The sequence below is a fragment of the Podarcis cretensis genome (genome assembly GCF_951804945.1).
Source record: "Podarcis cretensis genome assembly, chromosome: 11".
In the NCBI taxonomy this organism is placed as follows: domain Eukaryota; kingdom Metazoa; phylum Chordata; class Lepidosauria; order Squamata; family Lacertidae; genus Podarcis; species Podarcis cretensis.
Window position 1 is genome coordinate 14,920,446 of NC_137180.1, and position 9,516 is coordinate 14,929,961.

Here is a 9,516-nt window from a genome sequence, read left to right on the forward strand (position 1 = left end):
GCAGGCAATTGGTTCACCAAATTCCATCCACAGAGAACTGAGCTGCTGGCTGCTGCTCTGTTTGATACACAAATAAAAGTTGGCCGGATGCACTCTCCCTTAAAGGAGCTGGACTATAAGTGAGTACCTGCTTGCCATTCATGATGTCACAAACAACGAAGCATCTGGCCCAGGCCCAGGAATCCTCAGGCAGATTTCGAGGCCCTGGAGCAGCAGTAAAGAAACACTGGTACACTAGGGCCAGAGATAGTTGTTGTCCATGTTTCAGGACCACGGACCTCTCTGAGCTGTCCTTTTACATCAGCACCAGGACCCTTCAGACAGGAGATCCTATCTGCTAGTGCTTCAGCACAGAGAGTGGCTCAGAAGATCAGGCTGCCGATTTGCTTGCATATTAGCAATTTCCTCGCTCGGAAGGCTAGCTTAGGTAGCCTTATCACTCTGCACCTTGTTGGGGGGATTTTATATAAAAATAAGAACCGAGCTATGGAGATGCAGGAAATTAATTCATCACAGAGTCCAGTTTTATTTCCCATCATGTATGCTGACAGCAGATGCTTTGTGGAATAATTTCCTTGTAATGCCCTGCCATCCATCCCATTAGCCCCTATACATAATTCATACACATTAGCCTAACCTCACTCGGTTTAATTTATTCTGGCTCTTTTTCAGTCTGGGGGTAAAATCTTCCATGGCGATAGGAGCTTTCTCCCATAGGTGTATCCTCAGTTTAAGCTGCTGCTGAGCCAGGTAAGGGAGGGGGCCACCTCAGTGGAAATGGAGCAAACCGGAGATAGAGAAAAATGAGATGTTGGGTGAGGTTAAGATTTTCCAGATCTTTGAATGCAAAGAAAATCATTCCTCCCATGTTCTTTTTCACTGGCCATTTTCTAAGATTTAGCAAGGCACATAATGTCACAATAAAGCAATGGCAATACATGAAGAGTCCAAAGGTAACAAGTCTCACAATTTTCTGCACAAAACTGTGTGTGCTTTTCACATCCTTTATAAAACCGGAGATTAAAAAGAGGGGGTGGGCCTCCTAATTGAGGATGGGGGAGGGAAATTCGATTCAGTTTTGCATATAAAGGCAAATCTGTTTAATTTGCAGCTCCTGAAATCATCTGTTTTGAACTGAAACATAGGGACCCTCTGAAACTTAAAAGGTAAAGGTACCCCTGACCGTTACTTCCAGTCGCGGACGATTCTGAGGTTGTGCGCTCATCTTGCTCTATAGGCCGAGGGAGCCGACGTTTGTCCGCAGACGGCTTCTGGGTCATGTGGCCAGCATGACTAAGCCACTTCTGGCAAACCAGAGCAGCACACTGTTTATGTTCCTGCCGGAGCGGTACCTATTTATCTACTTGCACTTTGACACGCTTTTGAACTGCTAGGTGGGCAGGAGCTGGGACCGAACAATGGGAGCTCACCCCATCGTGGGGATTTGAACTGCTGATCTTCCAATCAACAAGCCCTAGGCTCAGTGGTTTAGACCACAGCGCCATCAGCGTCCCTTCCTCTGAAACTTACTCTTCTCCAAATTTGGCAATAGCATATCCTGTCACACTTTCCCCAAACACAGCTGGTTTTTCATTCCATTTCTGGACAAAGAAGAAGAAGCACTCTCCCTGTGCTGTGGTCCTTTGGGTGAGAAAGGGGGATGGTGAAGACAGCTTCCTATATTCTCGTACTGTAATAAATGCTAGAGAATGAGAGAAAAAGAGAATTATCTCGTATCTACCTATATGGGAAAGTGTAATCCATGCTTCAGAGGCTGGCACTAGTTTCTAGACAAAGTTTGTGCCTAAAACTTAAGATGTCAAGTGACCTTTCAATGTCGTTACGATTAGGAATTTTTGTGCTGCTGAGTTCCACCCTAAGTATTTATTTGCTGCTGCAGCAAGCCATAAAATAAAAATCCAGCACCTGAAACAAGTCTACATCATTTCAGGCAAAGACTGTACATTAAAATTATTGGAGATAGCTGTATTTACAGCTCCCTCCTTAACTATGGACCCTAAAATATATCTGAGCCTTGCCAACCTAAATTTGGAAGCCTCAGCACTTGTGGCTATAACATTCATCTGCAGCCCAAAAGTGCAGGAACATTTTCTCACTGCATATGTTAAGTTTGCATTGCCTTAATTGCATTCCATTCTGCCTTTTGAATTCTCAGAAATTAATTTCTAGCTGTTCTTGCCACTTTTGCCCTTTCAATAGATTTTTCACATCTCCAGCACTTTTGATATGCATACTTAAGGCCAAGCTGTAATTGTGGAACTGCAATTAATGTGCATTTTTTGTTATGTAAATGGCAGGTGCCCCAGCCAGAGCACCATGGGGGGGGGAGTGGGAAGGAATGTTTAACTCTTTCATTTCCTGCCATTGTGTGTGTGTGCTCTTTCCCTTCCCTTCTCTTTCCTGTGAATTTAAACCATCTCCCAGTAAGGTAAAGGTAAAGGTTAAGGGACCCCTGACCATTAGGTCCGGTAGTGGTCGACTCTGGGGTTGCAGCGCTCATCTTGCTTTATTGGCCGAGGGAGCCGGCGTACAACTTCCGGGTCATGTGGCCAGCATGACTAAGCCGCTTCTGGTGAACCAGAGCAGTGCACGGAAACACCGTTTACCTTCCCACCAGAGCAGTACCTATTTATCTACTTGCACTTTGACATGCTTTCAAACTGCTAGGTTGGCAGGAGCTGGGACAGAGCAACGGGAGCTCATTCCATCACGGGGATTCGAACCGCCGACCTTCTGATCGGCAAGCCCTAGGCTCTGTGGTCTAACCCCCAGCGCCACCCATGTCCCTTCGCCACCCTTCGCCCTTCATGATTTCCCACACCAACACACACAGAAAGAGTTACTGGTTTAGTTTCAGCTCTAACAGTGCAATTGTAGGATCCTTCCTGACTCACTTTTTGTGCGGGGGATATTCTGCAACACCTTAGTGATTCTATAATTGTGTGTTAGTGATAGTTTTATACTGGGCTGTCCACATATCATTGTTCTTCATTTGTTGTTCCCCAATGCAGTGGCATAGCAGGATGGGGGCACAGGGGCAGTTGCCCTGGGTGCAAAATTTGTTAGGGGCATAAAATTTCGATACCCGGTGAATACAGCTATGTGCTTCCATTGCTGGGCTCTGTTGAAAACGGCTTCTCCATGCGAACCAGGAAGTGACCTCTCCAGACAAAGGAACAACTCTTCTTTTCTTATCTCTGCAGCTGCAACTCCTTAGGCAATTGAATGCCCATGTGCATCTGTTTCGCTTCCTCCCACCCCACCTTCCACACGGCCCTGGGTTCTGGAAACCCACGCTAGGCCACTGCCCCAATATTACCACATCTGGAGGGGTACTCTTGCACTATAGTACAATGAAAGCAGGACAACTTCCCTTCCAACACCCAGAACTTTTGTGGTATTGTATAAAAAGTACAGAGCCTACGACTTGCTGATCAGAAGGTCGGCGGTTCAAATCCCCGCGACAGGGTGAGCTCCCGTTGCTCAGTCCTTGCTCCTACCAACCTAGCAGTTTGAAAGCACATCAAAGTGCAAGTAGATAAATAGGTACCGGTCCAGCGGTAAGGTAAACTGTGCTTCCGTGTGCTGCTCTGGTTCGCCAGAAGCGGCTTAGTCATGCTGGCCACATGACCCGGAAGCTGTACGCCGGCTCCCTCGGCCAATAAAGTGAGATGAGCGCCGCAACCCCAGAGTCGGTCACAACTGGACCTAATGGTCAGGGGCCCCTTTACCTTTACCTTTATAAAAAGTACAGGATTTCAGCAGGAAGTTACTGCTCTGTAAAGGGCTTTTAAGAATTAGCTTTAGCAAACTTGAAAATCCAGGCTTTTCATTCTTTAAACATGAGAGGAGAAAACTGCAATCTGATGTCCAATTTAAGCAACGCTTTGTGTTGCTGGTGATTCCTGTGTCTTCTACCAAAGGGAGTAATTTGTGTTACAGCGGCTACTTCTCAATAAGTTGTACTGACATTTCAGTAAATAAGCCAGTGTCCTTGGTACATAACACAATTGAACAAAATAAATGTAAATCCTGCTCTGCCTCTGGAAGAGGATTATGCTTTTGTTTGGCTCCAGAGGCTACCACATATACTGGATCTTATTTATCTTGAGCAAAACAATCTCCCGGTTTGATAAATTTGTCCAGCCACTGGACGTGCCTCCCAAATGTTTTCAGTGTGAAATGTGGATATTTCCCTCACTTCATCGGGATCCAATTTCCTTTTGGACTGCTGCCTGGAATATCAAGGCCCATTTTTTTCCATTGACGATTTCTGAATCCCTGAACTACTTTCAAATGCAGCTTTTACCTTGTAAGGCAAACTTACACTGCAAACCTAAAAGGGCTCCTTTCACCTTCCCCAGAGCAGTGTATGGCTGTCTCTCTAGGGATTTCCGGCAAAGAATTCTACAGTTGCTCAAGTCCTACGGGGGAAGTTGTGGCATAGCAGTTAAATTGGAAGAAAAGTGAGGTAAATGTGTCCAAAAAACAATCTATATGTAGGCATCCCAGACACCACTTTGCTGCCTTTTGATTGGATACTTGCTCCCCTGCGATCAGTCATTGCCTCTCCTGGAACACACCACAAAATAGGGTGGTCCAAATATTGCTTTTGTCCCTATCTGCCCTGATGATAGTTGATTACTTGCTTGCTTCAGCCTCCATTGTAATTCCATTTGACTATCCATGTAAGCGAGGAGCAGCTTACCTGCCTCTGTCTAGATAGCTCTAGTTATTTCTCATTTGGATTACTGCAAAGCGCTCTATGTGGGGCTACCTTTGAAGGTGACCCAAAAACTACAACTAATCCAGAATGCGGCAGCTAGACTGGTGACTGGGAGCGGCTGCCAAAACCACATAACACCAGTCTTGAAAGACCTACACTGGCTCCCAGTACGTTTTTGAGCACAGTTCAAAGTGTTAGTGCTGACTTTTAAAGCCCTAAACGGCCTCGGCCCACTATACCTGAAGGAGCGTCTCCACCCCCATCATTCTGCCCGGACACTGAGGTCCAGCGCCGATGGCCTTCTGGCGGTTCCCTCACTGCGAGAAGCCAAGTTACAGGGAAGCAGGCAGAGGGCTTTCTCGGTAGTGGCGCCCGCCCTGTGCAACGCCCTCCCACCAGATGTCAAAGAGAACAACAACTACCAGACAGCTGAAGGCAGCCCTCTTTAGGGAAGCTTTTAATGTTTAACAGACCACTGTATTTTAATACTTTGTTGGAAGCCACCCAGAGTGGCTGGGGAAACCCAGCCAGATGGGTGGGGTATAAATAAATTATTATTAATATTATTATATCTAGATGTTGCTGCTCTCCAGGTTCCATTTGCTCCAGCCAACATAGTCAATGGTCAGACATGGTGAGAGTTGTAGTCCAGCAATTTCTGGTGGATGACTGTTTAGCCACCCCAAAGGATGCTGTCCTGTTTGCAAGTGGGAAACTTAGAAAATGTTCCATACAAGGTCAGTTAGAAGCTGTAGCTAATTGTATTTTTAAGCAGTTCTGATTTCTCCTGCTACTTTAACTTGCATTTGTTTTCCTTATTAAAAACATGAGTTAGAAACCTGGAGTTGAGCAATGAACTTTGCTGATAATGGTCTTGCTCACACAGGCAAGCCAAAGAGTCTTCAGCCCCCTCAATATTTGTTTGAAGGGGGCCCAGCCCCCTCAATTTTGAGGGGACCCATTGTGTACAATGCATGTTGCGCGTTACAGCTTCAGCACCCGGATCTGCCACGGCGCTTGGCCTCCTCCAGAGGATACAATGTCACACATTCATTGCACGTGTGATGTCACACAGATGTGATGCACACCGGGCCCTCTCAACCTTGGGGGCAACCTGGCACCTCTGTGCTCGCACATCCTTGTACCTAAAGTTGCCCGTTTATTTAAAAGGATGTTGGAAGGCCTGTCTCCCCTCAAGAATGTCACTGATCTAGATCCCACATGTGCAGATTTGGAATAACTATAAATGTAGTGGCAGCTGCTGTTTATTAAAGAGAGAAAGACCTTTCAGCCTGTTCTTCCCTGAAAGAAAGGTGTTGCGTGTCGAGGTCCCCAAGCAACCCCCTAAATAAATCACAATTCACACAGAATTTTTGTTTAAGGTTTTTGGCATAATTTTGGCCACAACTTCATTTAAATACATAAATGTGTGTGGTTGCTTAGGCATTGGTTATGACTATCTGTCCCAGCCTGCCTGGGGACAGAACTGACTTCCAGATTCCAACGAAAGCCAGTAAGGGAAAACAATATTGGGGAGAAATGGAGCTGAGCCACAGGCCCTCACCCCTCCCCACATGCTCCCAGGGGCTTGCACGGCCCTAGCCCCTTTCTGGGGATACAGACAAATGTATGGCAAACCCTGGATTCCTTTAATGGAATTCCCTTGCAGCAGCAGCACTGGAGGGGCAGGCACAGCCAATCCATGCCCCTCCACCAAGCAAATTTTAACCAATGCCTAACCGCAACCTTACAAGTTGTGATGATTTGCTACGCAGTAGGAAAAAACCAAATGGCACCAGCCAATCTGCCAAATGGACAGGCTCCTGCCCCAAAAGCAGACGACCCCATGACAGGCATAGCAAGGTCAAACGCAACAGCCCTAAATTAGGGAGGGTGAACGGGCGATCTGATGCATGCAGCAAAAGAGACTGAAAAAAGCTGTGTGCCAAGAATATATAACCTCCAGGCCAACCCTCTAAATGGTAACATCAAAATCTCCCCTGTCACAGTCATGGCCATCCAAACGGTCCTGCCCAGTAACCAAGAGGGAATGTCCTGTTAGACTCCACCACAACACGTGCTCTCCATGAAGGAGAACACGCTTTGCCAGACTGTTCCTTGTCTTCCTCTTCCACTCTGATCCTCCTACCTTTGGCAATGCTGTTCAGTTACGTCTGCAGTTATCTTTCCAACTCCCTTGCTTTCTTTGACCTTTCATTGAGTAGATGGGAGTGAAATAAAACTCTCTCTGGAAAATCGTGGAAGGAGGAAAATAAGTTTCTCAGGCACTTTTGGTAAGGACCTGCCTCTCCCCTTGCTTCATTTTATGAGACAGCCAAGACTATCCCATTTTTTCCCCTTGTGTGTTGAGGTCCCCAAGCCACCCCAAATAAAACACAATTCACACGGAATTTTTGCTTAAGGTTTTTGGCATAGTTTTGTCCACAACTTTATTAAAATACAAAATGTGAGTGGTTGCTTAGGCATTGGTTGCAACTATCTGACACCACATGGGCATGACAGGCATAGCAAGGTCAAACGCAACAGCCCTAAATTAGGGAGGGTGGGTGGGCAATCCGATACACACAGCAAAAGAGACTGAAAAAAGCTGCATGCCAAGAATATATAACCTTTGGGCCAACCCTCTAAATGGTAACATCAAAATTTCCCCAACAACCCAAACTGGCCCAATCACAGTCATGGCCATCCAAATGGTCCCGCCTAGTAACCAAGAGGGTGTGTCCTGTTAGATCCCACTGCAACATGTGCTCTCCATGAAGGAGAACACGCTTTTCAGACTACCTCCATGCTGATCAACAAAAGAGGTTTAAAGACTCTCTCAAGGCAAATCTCAAAAAATGTAGTATAAACACTGACAACAGGGAAACACTGGCCTGCGAGCACTCTAATTGGAGAACAGCCTTGACCAAAGGTGCAATGGATTTCAAAGACGCTCGAACTCAGGACTAAAGGGAGAAACATGCAAAGAGGAAAGCATGCTTGGCAAACCCTCACCGTGATCAACTCCCACCCGGAAACCTATGTTCCCACAGTGGAAGGATGTGTGGATCCAGAATTGGCCTCCACAGTCACTTACAGACTCAGTGTTAAAACCATGATCATGGAAGACAATCTTACTTGGCTAAAGTGATTGCCAAAGAAGAAGAAGAAGCAAACTGATCATGTTAGAGCCCTATCTGCACACATACCCTTCACTGGACTGGGAAGAGCATTCATAAAAGTACATGGCGACTCTGATTTCTTAGCACTGGACAATTGGATTTAACACAAAGGGTTCCACACAGAGTTCCAAGAAATGGAACAAGAAGCAAATATTCAGCACTGCAGAGATAATTTGCCCCGACAGATTTGAAAGCACTGATTACATGTTTTCAGCGTGTGGGTTGGGGCTGCCTTTGAAAATCAAGCAGGAACTTCTTGGGGAAATGGTGCTGTGATCCAGCAGTAACTGGTGATTGCAAGCGCCTTCTATGGCTAGGTACAAATTCCACCTTTAATGTGTGTTGGAAGCAGTTTGCTATGGGTTTCCGGGAACTGTGACTCCGTGAGGGGTAAACTACGGTGAGGGAAAGAACGTGCTTTGAATGTGCTTTAAAGATATAGCATGTACACAGCCAGAGATGTCAACACAATCAATGTGCACATTTTTTTGTTCTGTAAATGGCAGCCACAGAGACGCCTAAGTAGCATCAGAACCATGGGAGATGATCTTCTCTTCCAGCAGCTGACCCAAACTGATACTTTGCTTCAGGCAACACGTCCATTGGCAGCACTGATGAAGACTCTCCTTGTAATGTGTACAATTTTTTTATTGGAACCCTGGCAGGGAGAGAAAGAGTTAAGCTTGCACTTCCCACCCTCATTATTCCAGGGGAACTCGGTCTTCTTATTTACTCAACAAAAATGTGCATATTAATGGCATTCATGCAATTAACTGTCATGTCTACTTTGACCCTCAGGTTAGCTTTTGATTGCTGAATATTCCAGTTCCAGTGACTGACTGCCCCTCCTCTTTGAAATTATCTGTTGGCTCTTATTGTTTTTTTATTGATTTTATTATTGATATTTGAAATGCTTTACTCTGGCAATACTTCTTTGAAAAGTTGGATTTATTTCTAAAGATTAAAGTACGAGTGCTCGGCTGAACCAGGTAATTACAAATTCTGGCAGCATCGTTTAACCTCCATGACATTTGTAAACCAAGCAAAAGTAAAAGCAGAATATGGCAGTTCTTCTCCCAAGATTTCTGCAGAGCTGAATATCACCCCGAAGAAGAATGAGCAGCTTTGAGCATTGTTTAAATAAGAAGCAGAGATTATTCAAATGAGGATACATATATTAACTTCATCAGTATTACATGAACCAAATATTATTTAAAAGTGATTCCAGAATTTGCAAAAGGAGGGATTAGACACAGAGCATTAGTACATGATTTGCGTCTTACATTTTAATGCTAGTTTCCTTTCCTTTCTCTTAACCAGATCTTTATGATGAGATGCTCACAATGCCTACTAGCAATTAAAAACATTGCAAGAAAGGCAAGGGAAATTGAGAATGCATATTTTATTGGATCACCTGGTCTTTCAGACACTTAAAGTATGTCTTTGAACTACCTGATCCTAATAATGCTTAGATTGTCAACTGAGAAAAGGAAAAAAGGGGGAGATTTTAATGTTGTGCTAGCCAAGCAATCCTATATGCGTGTGTGTGTGTGTGTGTGTGTGTGTGTGTGTGTATGTGTGGCTGGG

General features: G+C 45.2%; 1 long non-coding RNA gene across 1 annotated transcript; it reads left to right on the forward strand.

Moving 5' to 3' along the window:
- The first annotated feature begins 219 nt into the window (after window positions 1-219).
- LOC307226890 lies at window positions 220-9,069 on the forward strand. Its single transcript, XR_013843661.1, has 4 exons — window positions 220-427; window positions 1,112-1,166; window positions 5,324-5,484; window positions 8,436-9,069. It is a non-coding gene; the product is annotated as an uncharacterized lncRNA (long non-coding RNA).
- The last annotated feature ends 447 nt before the right edge of the window (window positions 9,070-9,516 follow it).